This window comes from Chiloscyllium punctatum, chromosome 11 (assembly GCF_047496795.1).
Source record: "Chiloscyllium punctatum isolate Juve2018m chromosome 11, sChiPun1.3, whole genome shotgun sequence".
Taxonomy (NCBI): domain Eukaryota; kingdom Metazoa; phylum Chordata; class Chondrichthyes; order Orectolobiformes; family Hemiscylliidae; genus Chiloscyllium; species Chiloscyllium punctatum.
The window spans coordinates 12,702,409-12,721,033 of NC_092749.1; the positions used below are offsets into that span (position 1 = coordinate 12,702,409).

Sequence of the window (18,625 nt, forward strand, 5' to 3'; positions counted from 1 at the left end):
TCGATGACGGAATTCCTGCCACAGTGACTTTCAACCCTGGCTCAGGGGAACCAGTGAAGGTCGAATGTGTGTGTATGATTTTGCAAAGAGGTAACCCTGAAGGTATTTCCACACACTCGAATAACCCTTGTTCCCTCCCAGCTCAGAGCAATCAGATAAGGGGGGGGGGGGGGAATGCATTTGTTGCAACCACTACGGACAGTGCAATTCTTTTCTCTGTTTTAAATTATGAAATAGGCTTTGATCTGGTCGAGATTGCACTGCGTTTGAAATATGACCCCTCTGACGAAGGGCGACTGGAAGTGGCTTTCTGGCGGGGGGGAATCCAACAACGTCACTGCACAAAGTCTGCAAGATTTTTTAAGGCGAAAAAAAAACAATTGCTATTCTGGGAATCGGTGCCAGGAATAACCCCGTCAGCCGACACACACACACACACACATACATACACACACTACAGCGTCAAAGGCAGAGAAAGGAACAACTCCAGAAAGACAAATCCGAGGCTCGAAGCACGGATTCCACCGACAGGGGAAGTGAACGGTAGAGACAGGACTATTTACAAACACAACAGAGTGCAGCTGAAGAGGAGTCCAACAGTGAGAGCATTAAAGTCACTCTCTAACTCTCTCTTTTATGTGTATTTTTAGGAGGAGTTGGGCGATTTGTTAATTTTCCACAATTTTCTGTTGGGGACAGTCACCCCCCCCGAGAGAAAAATATAACCCTCTCATGTCAAAGCGATTTGCTTTTCTCGCGAGGAGATTCCTTCCTTTTGAAGAAATTGTTTGTTGGGGGTGAGTGCACGGGAGGTTTTGACTAATGGGGCGGGGGGGAGATGAGTGCACGTTTGGGAGAGTTTGCAAATCTGCTCCAGCTCTTGGTCTGCATCAGTCCCAAGAAGGGTCCCGACTTCTCAGGGACACACACTGGAGTCGGAGTGGGTTCCTGGGGCTGCTGACTGTGGTAGTGTCGGGGGTCCGGCAGGAGGGAGGGGAGACAGACAGACAGGGGGAGTGGGGGGAGGATCCATAGCCCCATGGACATTTCCACAGCACAGATGCCTGTGGGTTGGGTTTGGAGACCTGTCACCACCTGGAGCTGCGGGGTCTCTGTGTAAGCAAAGGAGAGAGGGGAGGCTGTGGTCTCTCTCCCTAATGAGGGACGCGGTCACTCCTGGTCCCTCCACCCCAACCCTGACTCTGACCCTCCGTTGTTTTCACTCCTGGTCCTCCTCCTGCTCTGGGTCCCGGTCTTATTGCGGGTGCTGGATATTCTCCTAGTCCTGGTTTCACTCCGGGTCCTCCAACTCCTTCCCATGCTTGTTCCTGGGTGCACTCCGGCTCCCGGTCTGAGTCCGGGTTGTGAGCCGCCTGGGAGCGGGTGCTGGCCGGGCTCCCGGTTGGACCGAGGCTCCCTCTCCCCCGGGTTGTTGGCCGGGATCCCGGTGTTTCGGAAAAGCTTGGAACTAGAATCTGGAAACGTTCCGGGAATGTTCCATGACGTGTCCAGAAAAGGGGCTGGAGTGACAGCAGGGGAAAAACCAGTTAGCGAGGCAGGGACTCTCGTGTGTGTGTGTAGGTAACTGAGGAGTGTGTGTGTTTGTGTCTGTGTATTTGTGTCTGTATATGTGTGCATGTGTGTGAGTATATGTGTGTGTCAATGTGTTGGAGTGTGGGTGTGTGTCTATGTGTGTCAGCGTGTGTTTCTGTAGGTGGGGGGTTGCATGTGTGTACGTGAGTGCCTGTGTGTATATGAGTACAGTACAGTGTATGGGTGTGAGTATATGTGTGTGTGCCTCTGTGTTAGTGTGTCTGTGCGCATGTGTGTCTTTGTGTGTCAATGGGTGTGTCTGTGTGTTTGAGTGTATGTGGGCATGTGTGTCTGTTTCTGTGTCAGTGAGTGTGTGTGTCAATGAGAGTGTGTATCTGTGACTGTGTCAGTGAGTGTCTATATGTGAGTGTATGCGAGATGTGAGTGTGTGTGCGCGTGTCTGTGTGTGAGAGATGTGAGTGCGTGCGTGTCTGTGTGTGAGAGATGTGAGTGTGTGCGTGCGTGTCTGTGTGTGAGATGTGAGTGTGCGTGCATGTCTGTGAGTGAGATGTGAGTGTGTGTGCATGTCTGTGAGTGTGTGCATGTCTGTGTGAGATGTGCGTGTCTGTGTGTGAGATGTGTGTGCGTGTCTGTGTGTGAGATGTGTGTGTGTGTGTGTGCGTGTCTGTGTGAGAGATGTGTGTGTGTGCGTGTCTGTGTGAGAGGTGTGTGTGTGCGTGTCTGTGTGAGAGGTGTGTGTGTGCGTGTCTGTGTGAGAGATGTGAGTGTGTGTGCGTGTCTGTGTGAGAGATGTGAGTGTGTGTGCGTGTCTGTGTGAGAGATGTGAGTGTGTGTGCGTGTCTGAGTGTGAGAGATGTGAGTGCGTGTGTGCATGTCTGTGTGAGAGATGTGAGTGTGTGTGCGCGTGTCTGTGTGTGAGAGATGTGAGTGTGTGTGCGCGTGTCTGTGTGTGAGAGATGTGAGTGTGTGTGCGCGTGTCTGTGTGTGAGAGATGTGAGTGTGTGTGCGCGTGTCTGTGTGAGAGATGTGAGTGTGTGTGCGCGTGTCTGTGTGAGAGATGTGAGTGTGTGTGCGCGTGTCTGTGTGTGAGAGATGTGAGTGTGTGTGCGCGTGTCTGTGTGTGAGAGATGTGAGTGTGTGTGCGCGTGTCTGTGTGTGAGAGATGTGAGTGTGTGTGCATGTCTGTGTGTGAGATGTGAGTGTGTGTGCATGCCTGTGTGTGTTCATGTCTGTGAGTGTGTGTATGTCTGTGTGAGATGTGCGTGTCTGTGTGTGAGATGTGTGTGTGCGTGTCTGTGTGTGAGATGTGTGTGTGTGTGCGTGTCTGAGTGTGAGAGATGTGAGTGCGTGTGTGCGTGTCTGTGTGTGTGAGATGTGAGTGCGTTTGTGTGTGTCTGTGTGTGTGAGATGTGAGTGCGTGTCTGTGAGATGTGTGTGCGTGTATGCGTGTCTGTGTGTGAGATGTGTGTGCATGTCTATGTGTGTGAGATAAGTGCGTGTGTGTGTGTCTGTAAGTGAGATGTGAGTGCGTGTGTGTGTCTGTGTGTGAGATATGTGTGCGTGTCTATGTGTGAGATGTGTGCGTGTCTGTGTGTGAGATGTGTGCGTGTCTGTGTGTGTGAGATGTGAGTGTGTATCTGTGTGTGTGAGATGTGAGTGCATGTGTGCATGTCTGTGTGTGTGAGATGTGAGTCTGCGTCTATGTGTGAGTGTGTGTGTGTGTGTGTGTGTGTATTGGATGAGCCTGGCACCTACAAGCAACATGTTTGTCAATTACAGTGGAACTGCCAAAGGAGGAAAGGTCAAGAGTGGCCTCTTTCCCAACCCAGCTTGTAGCAGGCAAATGCTTAAAGTCAGGATAGAGGGGATACTGAATGGTTTCTTGGGATGAGACCAAGTCTATTCCTCACTCTCCCACAAATTGTTGCGTAAATAAAAAAAAGACTGAAGGGCTTTCATTGAACTCAGAGGACTTCATCACAGGGATTTCTCCAGGGTTAAAGAGGTCAACTAGGGAGTTAGGTGGTTCCCTGTCAATGAAAGCGATAATTTATTTTTATATATGAGATAAGCTCGGAGTCTCTATGACTCTACGTCTATGACTGGTTCAATATTTGGGTATTTATGGGTGCAATTTGTGCTGTTGTGTAAACTCATGTCACAAAGAGAAATCTTTTGAGCTTGCTGTTAATTTTCTCGAAAGCACAGACAACGCACACTTCCCGGAGTACCCAAAGACAACTTCACTGTTAAGACTGGACACATTTTATTTATAGAATGCATTCATATTTACATATGTAGCATGTTGGCTACATATGGCCACCAGTGTTTCTCACCACATCCTGAAATCTCTTGGCCGATCTTCAGATTGGCAGGCCTGACTAGCCTTTCATAGGAAGGAAATCACCCCCCACCCCCATGACATTCAGAATGTATTTCGGATTTTCTTTTTCTCATACCAATGCTATTTTTGCACCAGACAAAAAAGAGCTCCCTCCCATCGTACTTTTTTTTGTCATTGTGTATCCCCATCTACAGTTTGAGGTTATCCAAGGTTAGAATAAGCTGGACTGGTGATTACCACGGCCACCAATTCACAATGACTAACTGAGTTCAGGTCAGTGTCTGTTTATATTATATGAGGCTAGTTTTTATTTCTGGTCTTTGGGATTATATTCTGTAAATTGTAATTTTCTCAGAAAAATAGGATATCAGATTAAAAAAAAGAGATGTTCTTGTCAAAACCTTCCTTACCTCCTGGAATTATGTAGTAGGAGCATGAGCAGACTATTTCAGTCTCTCAAGCCATTCTATAAGATCATGGCCAATCTGCCCCAGGCCTCAACTCCTTTTTCACACCAGCTCCTCGTAATGCCTCGATTTTTTCAAAAATCTACCTCCACTTTAAATACTTCAGTCATCTAACCTCAGCAACTGTCTGGGGTAGAGAATTCCTGACAATCAGTACCCCTCAGGAGAATAAAATCCGTCACCTCAAGTTTAAGTGAGTGTCCCCTCATTCTGTAACCAATTTCCGTAGTTTGAGACTCCCCCACGAGGGGAAACAGCTTTTCGACATCTGCCCTGTCAAACCCCATTGGCATCTTGTACATTTCAAGAACATCACCCTTCATTCTTCCAACCTCTAACCAGTAATGGTCTAACCTGTTCAGTCTTTCTTAACACGTTAACCCTCTTCATCCCAGGAATTAGCCAGTGATCCTCTTTTTGAAAAGCCTCCAATGCCACTATATTCTTTCTTCAAAAAACAGTAGCAAAAGGTGTTCACTGTAGACCAAGTATGGCCTCACAAACACCCTGTGAAGTTCTTACAAGACTTAGACACCATCGATGTTGGTCTTCCCTTTAAATAATTCCAACATTGAATTAACCATTTTTTCAATTGCCTTCCAGTGGAAAAGTCTGTGGTGAATTGGGCTCCTAATCAATATTGCTACTACAATGTCATGATATGTCACTCTTGCCTCATGTTCACTCCAGTCACCCCTTCATTGGCGGCACAGTGGCTCAGTGGATAACACTGCTGCCCTGCAGTGCTAGGGACCGAGCGCTAAGCGACATGTCTAGTTTTTGTGTGTTCTCTTTGTGTGGGTTTCCTCCCACGGTCCAAAGATCTGCAGGTTAGGTGGATTGGCCGTGCTAAATTGTCCATAGTGTCCAGGGATGGGTGGGCTAGGCTGGTTAGCCATGGGCAATGCCGGGTTATAGGGATAGGGTAGGGGAGGTGGGTCTGAGTGGGATGCTGTTTGGAGGGTCAGTGTGGGCTCGATGGTCCGAATGGCTTGCTTCCACACTGTAGGGGTTCTGTGATTCTAATCAACTGTGAAGCAGGTTGGGACAAGCTTGGATCATGAGAGGCACTATACAGATGCAAAGCCCCATGGGAGACTGATTAGCAAGGTTAGACCTCATGGAATACATTGAGAACTAACCCTGTGGATACAGATTGGTTCAAAAGTAGAAGACAGAGGGTGGTGGAGGGTTGTTTTTCAGACTGGAGGCCTGTGACCAGTGGAGTGCCACAAGGATTGGTGCTGAGTCCTCTACTTTTTGTCATTTACAAAAATGATTTGGATGTGAGCATAAGAGGTACAGTTTGCAGATGACACCAAAATTGGAGGTGCAGTGGACAGTGAAGAGGGTTATCTCAGATTACAACAGGATCTTGATCAGATGGGCCAATGGGCTGAGACTTGGCAGATGGAGTTTAATTCAGATAAATGCAAGGTGTTGCATTTTGGGAAAGCAAATCTTAGCAGGACTTATATATTTAATGGTAAGGTCCTAGGGAGTGTTGTTGAACAAAGAGACCTTGGAGTGCAGGTTCATAGCGCCTTGAAAGTGAAATAGGTGTTTGGTATGCTTTCCTTTATTGGTCAGAGTATTGAGTACAGGAGTTGGGAGGTCATGTCGCAGCTGTACAGGATATTGGTTAGGCCACTGTTGGAATATTGCATGCAATTCTGGTCTCCTTCCTATTGGAAAGATGTTGTGAAACTTGAAAGGGTTCAGAAAAGATTTACAAGGATATTGCCAGGGTTGGAGGGTTTGAGCTATAGGGAGAGGCCTAATAGGCTGGGGCTGTTTTCACTGGAGCATCGGAGGCTGAGGTTTACAAAATTATGAGGGGCATGGATAGGGTAAATAGACAACGTCTTTTCCCTGGGATCGGGGAATCCAGAACTAGAGGGGATAGGTTTAGGGTGAGAGGGGAAAGATATAAAAGAAACCTAAGGGGCAAATTGTTCATGCAGAGGGTGGTATGTGTATGGAATGAGCTGCCAGAGGAAGTGGTGGAGGCTGGTACAATTGCACCATTTAAAAGGCATCTGGATGAGTAAATGAATAGGAAGGGTTTGGAGGGATATGGGCCGGGTGCTGGCAGGTGGGACTAGATTGGGTTGGGATATCGGGTCGGCATGGACAAGTTGGACCGAAGGGTCTGTTTCCATGCTGTACATCTCTATGACTCTATGAATCTGTGACTCTTGTCTTGTAGGGGTTCTGTGATTCTAATCATCTGTGAAGCAGGTTGGGACAAGCTTGGATCATGAGAGGCACTATATAGATGCAAAGCTCTTGTCTTTGCAGATGAAAATTGCAACACCTTGCTGCCTGAGATGAGTCAACTCAGGAATAGTGCAGGTGTAAACCAGAGACCAGTCTTAGCTGTGCTCTGGCAGAACCTCAATATATTTTTCCTGTTGGGGAAAGGGTAGGAGATTGGCACTCAGTAATAGAACATTGCAGGTTAGATGGGCTGAATAGCAACCTCCTGCACTGTTATGTGTCGGTGACTCAGTGATAAAAAGGCAGTTAAGAAGCATGCATACTTACGCCTTTATCACACTAAATTGCACTAATATCATCTTGTGATACGTGTGCAAACTTATTAGCTGCAATCCTGCAATAAACCTTTGCTTTAATAAACCGAAGATTTGTAGTATGCTGAACATAAATAAGTCTTGCTGTAATGAGAGCCATTCTCCCGGGAGAGTTCTGTAGAAGCCAGTTTCATATCTCCTTGTAAGAGTAGTGAGGGTTGAGACAGTGTTGGCAACAGTCCAGAGCAATCGATTGGGAGTTTTGTGTTTGCTTAACTCACAAGTGTTGGGCTTGGAACGCCTAATCAATGGAGCGTGTTAGGACCATGAAACTGGGTAGTGGTGTTGCATTGTATATGGAGCCAGCTACTCCTCAAATTGCCCATATCAGGAGCTCACATGGCAAGAAGGAGACCATTCAGTCCACAGTACCCATGTTGGATTTTTGAACTATTAGTCTTTTCTTGTGGCCATGTAGCTTTATTTCTTTCAAAATGCATGTTTAGTTTTAAGTCTTAGGGTGGCTAATTGAACAGGGGATGGCATTAAATATGTTTTTTAGCTCTTGCTTTTTTTTTAGTTAGGGGAATTTCATTTGATGAAAGTGAGAACTTTGTGTTGCTCTTTCAGTTTTGCCCCATGTTGTATGTTTAAAGTTAAAGAAATGCAGCACAATGCCACAGGGCAAAAGTTATCGATGGGGCAAGGGCAATTATAATGTGATTAGGCAAGACTTAGGATGCATAGAATGGAGTAGCAAAATGCAGGGGATGGGGACAATTGAAATGTGGAGCTGGTTTAAGGAACAGATATTGTGTGTCCTTGATAGGTTTGTCCCTGTCAAGCAGAGAGGAAGTGATAAGGTAAGGGAACTGTAGTTTGCTACAGAAATTGCATCTCTTGTTCAGCGGAAGAAGGAGGCTTATGTGACAACGAAACGAGATGGTTCAGATGAGACGATGGAGAATTACAGAGTAGCTAGGAAGGATTTAAAGAAAGAGTTAAGAAGAGAAAATAGAGGACAAGAACAGTCTTCAGCAGGTAGAATAAAGGAGAGCCCTAAAGCTTTCTATAGGTATGTGAAGAATAAAAGGATGAGTAGGGTAGGAATAGGGCCAAAGACAGAAGTGGGAAGTTGCGTGTGGACCCTGTGGAGATTGGAGAGGTGCAAAACGAACATTTCTCATTTGTTTTCACTCAGGAAAAGGAGAATATTGTAGAGGAGAAGAATGAGATACAAGATATTAGACTAGAAAGGATTAAGGTTACTAAGGAAGAGGTGTTATCAATTCAAGAAGGAATGAAAGTAGACAAGTCCCCTGGGCCGGACAGGATTTTTCCGAGGTTTCTCTGGGAAGCTAGGGAGGAGGTATTGGAGCCTTTGGCTTTGATCTTTGAGTCATCATTGTCTACAGGTTTAGCACCAGAGGACTGGAGGATTGCAAATGTTGTGCCCTTGTTTATGAAGGGCAGTAGAGATGACCCAGGTAATTATAGACTAGTGAGCCTTACGTCTGTTGTAGGAAAATGTTTGGAAAGGATTATAAGAGAAAGGATTTATAATCATCTAGCAAGCAACAGTTTGATTGTAGATAGTCAACATGGTTTCGTCAAGGACAGGTCATGTCTCACAAACCTCTTTGAGTTTTTTGAAAAGGTGACCAAACATGTAGATGAGGGTAGGGCAGTTGACGTGGTGTACATGGACTTCAGTAAAAACTTTGATTAGGTTCCACATGGTAAACTGTTGGAGAAAATGCAGAGGCATGGGATTGAAGATAATTTGGCAGTTTGGGTTAGAAACTGGCTTTCTGTAAGAAGGTAACAAGTGGTGCTTGATGGAAAATATTCAGCTTGGAGTCCAGTTACTAGTAGTGTGCCACAAGAATCTGTTTTGGGACCACTGCTGTTTGTCATTTTTATAAATGACTTGGACACAGACATAGGTGGATGGATTAGTAAATTTGCAGATGACACGAAAGTCGGTGGAGTGGTGGACAGTGTAGAAGAATGTTACAGGTTGCAGTGGGACTTGGATAAACTGCAGAATTTGGCTGAGAGATAGCAAATGGAGTTCAATGCAGCTAAATGTGAGGTGATTCACTTTGGGAAAAATAACAGGAAGGCAGAATGCTGGGTCAATGGAAAGATGGTAGTGGATTTGCAGAGGGATCTTGGAGTCCACATACATAGATCCCTGAAAGTTGCCATCCAGGTTGATAGTGCTGTTAAGGAGGCATACAGTGTGTTGGGTTTTGTTGGTAGAGGGATTGAGTTGTGGAACCATGATGACATGCTGCAACTATACAAAATGCCAGTGTGGCCACACTTGGAATATTGTGTACAGTTCTGGTTGTTCCACAGGAAGGATGTGGAAGCATTGGAAAAAGGTGCAGAGGAGATTTACCAGGATGTTGCCTGGTTTGGAAGGAGGTTTTATGAGGAAAGGCTGAGAGACTTGGATGGATACATGAGTAGGAAGGGTTTAGAGGGATATGGGTAAAGTGCTGGCAAATGGGACTAGATCAATTTGGATGAGTTGGACCGAAGGGTCTGTTTCTGTGCTGTATAACTCTACATTTTATTTAAGTTCTGGCATATTTAAAATTTGAAGTCCAGGCATTGTTAGAGTGAGAAGACAGAGAAATGGCACGAGGTGAGATACTCTTTTGGAGAATGGTGCAGACATGATGGGCTGAATAGCCTCTTGTGCAGTAACAGTTCTGTGATACTATTTTATAGTACGTGACATATAGAATATCTTTTTTTTAATCATCCTGGCCAAGTGTCTTACCCCCAAGTTCTAATAACTATTTGTATTAAACTTAATACAAAAGTTGGCCCCAGAGTATCTATTGTCAAAGAGTAATATAATAATTGTGTACTATTTTTACAAAGGTGTGCCGCCTATATCATTACTGACTGGATAATAGTGAATTTCAGTTTTCTAGTTACCTGGAATGGCTTACAGGTGTAAGAACACTGGTGTGCGTTTCATATTTTGTCAGGTAGATTCATAGGAATTGTGGGTAGGACTTTGGTGATTGAATTGCCATGCTGCACCTGCTGTGTGGGTAAAAGGAAGAGAAAACTTTGCTTTTCGATAGAATCTGGCGGGACAGCCCAAAGCACCTCCCAGCTACTGGGGTAATTCTTGAAGTGCAGTCAGTGCTGTTGTCTGGGAGATCTAGCACCCTTACACATTGAACAAAGTCACAAAAACAACAGTGTGACAATGATTTTCAGTGAAGTCAGTCGAGAGGTAAGTATTGCCCAAGATACCAGAACTCCCCTTTGCATGGTGCCATGGGATCAATTATGACACTGTCAGAGTGTAGAGGGAATCTCAGTGTAATCTCTCGCCTGAGAGGAGCATCTCCAATATTACAGTATTCTCCCCAATTGGGTGCCTTAACCACTGGAATAGAACTCATGGTCTTGTGACAATACTACTTGTTAAGCTATGGTTAACCATTCCTGTCTGTGCTCTTAAAGTTGAAGCCAATTGGTGCCTTTGCTGAGTTGCAGCTCTATGCTGCACACACCTGAATTTTCAAATTCTCAATCTCTTTATGGGATTCCCTCCCTAAACCTCTTTGCCTCTCCTTCCACATTTAACATCTCAACATCTATAAGGTGCTTCGTGAATCCTATATCTTTTGACCAAGCTTTTGGTTTCCTGCCCAGGTATCTCCTTATTTGGCTCACTGTCAGATTTTGTCTGACAGCGTTCCTGTGAAACACCTTGGGAGGTCCTGTTACGTCAGTGAATGCAAATATAATAGAAGTAGTTGTTTGTCACTGTGTTTTGTTGATGACTTAACCCGTAAGTGCATTGTTACAGGTGGAATGTTTGCAACCTTAAGGTAAAATGTTGACTTTTGGGGCTAGCAACAAGTTTGTTTTATTCTCTCATGGGACATGCCCATCTCTAATTGCCCTTGAGAAGGTGATGGTAAGCTGCCTTCTTGAGCCACTGCAGTCCATGTGCTGTAGGAGGATTCACAATGCTCTTAAGGAAGGAATTCCATAATTTTGATCCAGCGACAGTGAAGGAATGGCGATATATTTTCAAGTCAGGAGTTGAAGGGATGGTGTTCCCATGGATCTGCTGTCCTTGTCCTGGATTTGGAAGGTGCTGTCTAAGCAGCTGTGGTGATTTTCTGCAGTGCATCTTGTGGAGAGTACACACTGTTGCTACTGAGTGTCAGTGATGGAGTGACTGAATATTTGTGGATGTGGTGCCAATTAAGTGGGTACTTTATCCTGGATGGTGTTGAGCTGCTTGAGTGTGGTTGGAACTGCATTCATCCAGGCAAGTGGGAATATTCCATCACACCTGATTTGTGCCTTATAGATGGTGGACAGGCTTTGGGGAGTCAGGAGGTGAGTTACTAGCCTCAGTATTCTAGCGTCTGACCTGCTGTTGTAGCCATGGTACTTGTATGGCAAGTTCATTTCAGTTTCTGGTCAATAATAACTCCTGTTGGTATTGCATATCTCCTAGTTGACTAGCATAATAGTAAAGTTTGGTTTTGGCTTGTATTGCAACAATCCTGCTAAAATTCAGCAGTTATGTTTGACAATAATGCTTATTTAAAGACGATAGTTTCACATTGGGACCTTGGCAAATGAAACTCAAATTTTGGATCGAGTTCCCGCCCCCCCCAGAAACATTTTGCTGAGTCAGCATCATCTATGAGAGCTCAGGCAATTTTTTTGATGCTATTTCCTCACTTGCATTGTTCTCCTTCCAAATGGTTCTAACCCACCAGGAACAGTGTCAAGGGGCTGAATGGTCGACTCGTACTTCCAGGCAAAAACAATGACTGCAGATGCTGGAAACCAGATTCTGGATTAGTGGTGCTGGAAAAGCACAGCAGTTCAGGCAGCACTACTGCTCCTTGGATGCTGCCTGAACTGCTGTGCTTTTCCAGCACCACTCATCCAGAATTGTACTTCCACGTGCAGATGTTCCCATACAAAAGCCGAACCTACTCCCAAATGATATCATTTTCTGAGATTCATTGCATAGCAATCAAAACGAGGAATATCAAGTACTTTCATCTTTCTCACTACTCTCCCCTTCTTCCTACCAACTCTTGACCACTCCTGTCTCAGATAAGCTCAGCAAGAGACTGGGAACTGAACCGAGTTTCCTATGGGTCTGTTTGCCTTTGTATCACACCCTCAGTCAATCTAAAAGCAGTTGGCCCATTAGTACTGTTCCAGATGCACAGCCAATGGCAATAAATTGAAAGAGTTTTTTTTAGCATGCTATTTCATTTTGTTAAGTAATAGCAGCTTACACTTTCCATAACACCTTTAATATAAGGCACATTTATTCCCCTCCAGCCCTAGAGATGGAGAGAAAAGGGTGAATCATTGCAGGAATGGCCCATTGAGAGGAACTCCTCTTTGCCACCTAAATACTCGGTCACCATGTTCTGATCACACAAGCAATTAAGGCCCTTAATGAATAGCCACTTAAGCTCCTCAATTTGCTAGTTTTCTGATCACAGGAGTAGGTTAGGTTCTTGATTGGGAACCATTGGTGTCCTACCTGCTGGGTTGGTGGAATTGGGGAGGCGGGGGAGGGGTTTCAATTACCCTAATTTGTGGTCAATTGGAAGCATGAATGGTCAGAAAATAGGTGACCCCGAAAATCCACCCCAACTGGCCTTTCCTCCGATACCGCACTCCCATCTCAGCAGAAGCCTCACCTTGCTGCTTGATTGTTCCCTACCCCACATCCCTTTCTCCAAGGATTGGCAGACTTTAGTATCTAGAAGCTGATGGAATCTGGGTGATTGGAAGTTTCTGGTAAAGCCAGGGGATCAGCAAGTACTTGTCCTTACTGACCTGTCATCCCTTTGTGAGATTGATGAGCTCTTTATGAAGACGATTGCTGGGTACGTCATCTTGCTATTTTTTGGGAGGGGGAGGGTGGGAGTGTGGGGTGGAGGGGAGAGGGTCTGGTGGAATGGATCTCTTAGCTGTCACCTAATGCACTCGACCCCCTACAAACATTAGCAAGCAAGTTTTGGAAAATTGTGCCTGTGGTAAAATGGTCCAAGGTGCATCACAGGAGTGTAAATAAGATGCAATTTGACATTAAATACTCCGAAATAAATATTAGGAGAGAAGAACTAAAACATCCCTCAGTATCATTAAGATGCTTCTGAAAGCATAACCTCTTTGGGTAAGCCTTTGGTCACCTGTCCTAATATTTCTGGCTCAATGACAAATTTCATTGCTGAAATAAGACAACCATGAAGTGCGGTGAAAGGGACGCCTAGATGCAAGTTGTTGTTGCAAGCTGCCTTAGCTTTAAATTACTCGAGCTGTTTAGCTATTTCCTGTGCTGCACTCAAGCGTTTTACAGTCTGCTTTATTCCATTTCACACTTACATGCCTGTGTGTGTTTTCCTTCCAACTTCATTCCCCTGGTTCTGTTATAAAAACAGAAAATGATGGAAATACTCAACAGGCCAGGAAGCATCTGTGGAGACAGAAACAGAGTTAGCTTTCCAGGTCATTGATTCTCCCTCAGTTTATTTTTCCCTTTAAGTGCTGTTTGTCTGTGTCCTCAGTGGATTCCAATGAAGCGCCTCTATCTGAAATGTAGGCCTGCCTGCTCTTTCTGGATGTATTGCCCGGTACAGTGAATGTTTGCAGCATTAATCTGTGTTATTTCTGTTGACTGTTTTCTCCCTGGGAGTTTTATCAATGCAAGTGCAGGTGGGGAAGTAACATTTGAGAGGTGAGCTGTATTTCACCGGGGGCTAGATTCTGTATGTGTGCTCCACAATGCCTTAATGTGCCAGTGATGAAAAGTCCTGCAGAGCTTCAGTTCCGAACCTATTATATTTCGACTAATATCAGTGAATATTCCCGATGACTCACAGGATGTATGGGTCAAGCTTTTGGGGAAGATTAAATTTGCCTTGAATTTAAACAAATGCAGACAAGCTGTGCTGTCTAAGGTGTCACTCCAGGCCTCACTGGGTGAAGTGCAGCATTCCCACTGACACTTGGGAATCACTGGCCCAAGACTGTCCAAAGTTGGGGAGGGGCATCTGGGAAGACGTCGAGCTGCTGTTGGGAAAAGGTGGAAACCCGGAGAAAACAGTGCAAGGAGTGCGTTGCCCCACCAACACCAAAGCCCCAGCCACCCCTTCCCATCACCACCTTCTGCCCCAAGTGTAACAGAGCCTGCCATTGGTTTGTACAGCCGCCTACAGACTCCCCCCTGAGAGAGGAAGGGAGTCATCCTCATCAATGAGGGACCATCAATGATGACGTTAGACTGTCAGATTGATGGCGAGAATATTATAGCCCTTCTGTACGGTCTACAGGTAAATCGTGAAGGTGATTCCTGACATTATAGAATCTGAGTTATGAGGAATGTTTGAGGAAGTTGAACTTTTTTTTTACATTGGAAAAGGACTTTGGAAGATCAGTTTAAAAGATTTTTAGGGAAAGGGAGAGATCAGGGCATAAAAACCACAGAGCTGAGGATGCAGGAAATCAGAAATAAAAACTGAAATTGCTGGAAAAACGCAGCAGGTCTGGCAGCGCCTGAGGAGAGAAATCAGAGTAAACGTTTCTGGCCCAGATAACCTTTCTGAGGAAGGATCACTGGACCTGAAACGTTTACTCTGATCTTTCTCCACAGATGCTGCCAGACCTACTGAGTTTTTCCAGCAATTTCAGTTTTTGTTGAAGGTTAGTGCATGTTGCACACTGTCAAAATGGAGAAAGAAAGCAATTGTATTAATCTTCGAACCCGATATGACCTTGGGAAGTTCTCATATAATTCATAGCTGCTGAAGTGTCCACTCACTATTAGAGAGTAAGGTAGATACACAGCTACTTACAGCATGACAGCACAGGAACAGGCCCTTTGGCCCACTATGTCTGTGTTGACCATGATACTCGGAGAAAGTGGGTACTGCAGATGCTGGAGATCAGAGTCAAGACTAGAGTGGTGCTGAAAAAGCACAGCAGGTCAGGCAGCATCCGAGGAGCAAGAAAGTTGACTTTTCAGAAAGGAGCCCTTCATCAGGATTTTCCTGCTCCTCGGTTGCTGCCTGACCTGCTGTGCTTTTCCAGCACCACTCCAGTCTTGACCATGATAACAATCTAAGCGAATTTAATGGTTGTGATTTTATTCATTCATGAGATGTGGAGGTAACACATTTAATACCCATCCTTAATTGCCCTTGAGAGAATGGCGGTGAGCTGCCATTGTGTTGTGTAGTGGAGGGGGTTAAATAGCAGAGGAAACACATTTTGAAAGAGAGTTGCCTGGGACTGGGAAGAAAAGCAGGAAATTTGACAGGAGGTTATCAGCTAACGGAGACAAGTGACGTTATGGGGGAGCGGTCTCGGCCTTGGGCTGGGAAGTTCAGCTGAAGGTGAAAAAGGATGTATTGATTGAAACGGAAATATCAGGATTCCCCACCCCTGGCTATGGTCTCTTCCAGGAGAAAGTGAGGACTGCAGATGCTGGAGCTTAGAGTCGAGAGTGTAGTGCTTTTCCAGCACTACGCTCTTGAATACGGTCTCTTTCATCCGCTTATTATTAAGCTGCTGTGCCAGAACAAAATCTATTGCCCTAAGATTTCACTGAGTTGAAGGAATTTTGTTTTAAAATTTTAATGCCAAGTTGAAAATTGCTGGAGCACACAAGTAGCACACTTCATTTTCACAGATGTCACAAGTAACAGGTTGCAGTTGACGTGTTAATATTTCTGTATTGCCTAGTTCAAATAAACTGTGCCTAGGTGCCTTACTCACATGTGCCTTCATTTCTGCATTCAGACTTCCCAACCACCCACTGTGGATGAAATTTCCATTAGGGCAATCCATATTTCGTGTATGAATTTTAATCTTTTTAAAAATCTGTTTATCCTCCCTTTTAAATATAATAAAAATTTTTTTACTCCTTGGTTTGATTTATTGCAACCCTAGTTTTGCAATCAATTTGAATGGCAGACAAAAATTCCAGAGCAAAACTGAGCAGAGAAATACCATTATTATTAAAAAAGAATCCGGACTGATTGTATTTGTCCCTTGTCCCCCCTCAGTGGTATACACATGTATGAACATAAGCTGCAGCTGATAATGCAGTGTTTAATGATAATCGAGCACAGCTACTGTCTGCCTCTGTTTTTCTATTTAACTGCCCTCAAGTCTCTTATCTGTTTCTCTCTCTCTCTCTCTATCTCACCCCACCTTCCCAAGTCACTGTCATTTCTCTTTCAGCCTGTCTCTCCCTTAATTCTCATTCCCTCGGTGTCTTCTCTGCTTTCTGGTGGAAATGACTGAACTTTGCCCCGTACTTGCTGACACCCCCGACGGATTTTGAAAGCTATGACGTTCCCAGTTGTCTGAGCTGCACAACAGGAAACGCTTTGACGGCCTCCTCTCTTCCTGCTTCAGAGAGAGAGAGAGAAAAAAACACCTTTTTTTTCTGCAGGGAGCCAGCTGAGATCCTTACACTTCCATGTCTGCATGCTGCACTCAACCAATGCAACTCGAGGTAGCCTGATTGACATCCCTAGTTCCAAGAGGGAGCCAATGGAATGGAAAGTGGTACTTTCCAACTTAATGATGTAAGAAATATAATAATCTGTTCTCAAGAGTGACGGGGGGGTTGGGGGGGGAAATAGAGTTTTATGTAGCAAGCGGTGGACTTGTCGGAGTAGAGCCATGTACTGTGAATGAACTGGGATAAAAGGTGTCCAGGTACCTTAGGGAAAATCCGTCAGCTGTGTGATGCCAGGGGTATGCGTTGTCAGGTAGGTAAATTACGTGTGTTGTGTATTTCTTTGAGTCAGTTCGGCTCACTGTGCAATTCATAATCAGGAGGCCGTCTTACCAGACTTAATTTTGTTTTTTTTTAAAAATCCACGCTTCACGAGTTTAAAGTTGCAGGGAATCCTCTGGAGTTTAAATGCTATTTTTAAGCAAAAAAAAATCAGCCAGCAGATATACGCTGTCAGTCAGTCAGTCGGTTTCACACACCAAGCCTGAACAGCAGTGCAATTGGCTGACTTTTCCCCTTCCCACCCGGTCTTCCTGTTCCAGGAACAGGTACTTCTTTTTAAAATATGATACAGAAGCAAAAGCACGAAGCGATGGTGGATTTACAGTTGCTAAGGCGCTGGTGCAGGGGAGGGAGATCTATAATTAGAGGCAAGAGATGGGTCGTCAGCAAGTTCAAAATGTAAAGGCAGAACTGTTGGCTCTTAGTTTTGTTTTCGTGTAGGCACTGTGTAGGTGGGGGGAGCTTTGCTCTATAATTTTCCTCCTCAGCACCCCCCCAGCCCCCCGCTTTTCCTGGTATATATGTACAGGACAGAAGATGGTTTAACCTTGTGTCCGGATTGCGTTTCCTAGGAGGGTGGGGTTTTGGGGAGTGGGTGGTGAGAACATAGCAGTTCGATAACAGTTAGCTTAGAAGCATGAGAGAAAGCATTCTATATCTGCACCTGTTTTTTTGTTGCTAATAATGTGCCAGCCCCCTTTCTAAATAATTGTATGTAGCACTAGGGAGCCTGAAGCAGAGATTGGCTGCTCTCTTATAGACTGTGTTTTAGTTGCTTTAAGTTTTTTTTTTAAAAAGTGACACCATACGTTTTTCCCAAGGGGCTGGGTTAGCAAATGCATTATCCACCCCAATGTCAGTGCACTCCCTCCTGCTGTTGGCCGCCCCAGCCTCCGGCATATTGAAGGTGCTGACTCATGCTAGGGATATAACCAACCTCTCACAGCTGGACATGCTTCATAATGTGTCTGGATGGGGCATGTTGCAGTACTCTGTGTGTCTCAAGATATTATATTGTATTGTATGTGTGCAACTTGTGTATATTTTTGTGTGCACGTGTAAGATATGGGCACCTATGTACGTCTGTGGGCGGCACGGTGGCACAGTGATTAGCACTGCTGCCTCACAGCGCCGGAGATCCGGGTTCAATTCCTGCCTCAGGCGACTGACTGTGTGGAGTTTGCACGTTCTCCCCGTGTCTGCGTGGGTTTCCTCCGGGTGCTCCGGTTTCCTCCCACAGTCCAAAGATGTGCAGGTCAGGTGAATTGGCCATGCTAAATTGCCCGTAGTGTTAGGTAAGGGGTAGATGTAGATGTAGGGGTGTGGGTGGGTTACGCTTCGGCGGGGCGGTGTGGACTTGTTGGGCCAAAGGGCCTGTTTCCACACTGTAGGTAATCTAATCTAATCTGTGCATACTGCACAAATCTGTATATAAGCACATTTTGTAGGTATATTTATGAATGCAAGACATTGCCAAAAGGAAAGATAGATGTTTATAAAGTGACCCTCATGTATAAAGACATCCCCAATATACTTCTCAGGAGTGTTATCTAGTAGTAAACCATCTACAGTATAAAGAAATTGGCCAGATTACCAAAACAGGTAGGTTTTAAGGTATGCCCTAAAGAAGGATTAAGCCAGAAAGATTTAGGAAGGGAATTTCTGAGTGTAGGGTCCAGGCAGCAATTGGCAAGGAGTGCAAATGATTGGAGCCAGGCAGATGTCTGTGAGTGTTGTAGATCTGGATGAGATTAGAGGCAAGGATGGATGAGCTGAGGGATGTGTTTGGATTAAATGAAAGAAGTTTTACCGTTGAAATGGATGGTATTACAGGTCAGTGAACATGGTGGGAGAGTACTGAAACTAAAGCAGCACAAGGTGTTAGTGAGAG

At 45.0% G+C, this 18,625-nt stretch overlaps 1 protein-coding gene across 6 annotated transcripts in view; it reads left to right on the forward strand.

Annotated features, from left to right (window-relative positions):
* The first annotated feature begins 290 nt into the window (after nucleotides 1–290).
* The window catches only part of hivep2a (HIVEP zinc finger 2a), a 234,445-nt gene continuing 216,110 nt past the window's right edge, over nucleotides 291–18,625 (forward strand). For 2 of the 6 annotated variants that reach the window (XM_072580305.1, XM_072580308.1), the window contains exon 1: nucleotides 291–599. The gene's annotated coding sequence lies outside the window, so the exon portion shown is untranslated. Of the gene's footprint in view, nucleotides 600–16,280; nucleotides 16,520–16,581; nucleotides 16,706–18,625 lie in introns of those variants that run through there. The other 4 variants (XM_072580304.1, XM_072580307.1, XM_072580303.1 and 1 more) reach the window with 2 other exon arrangements.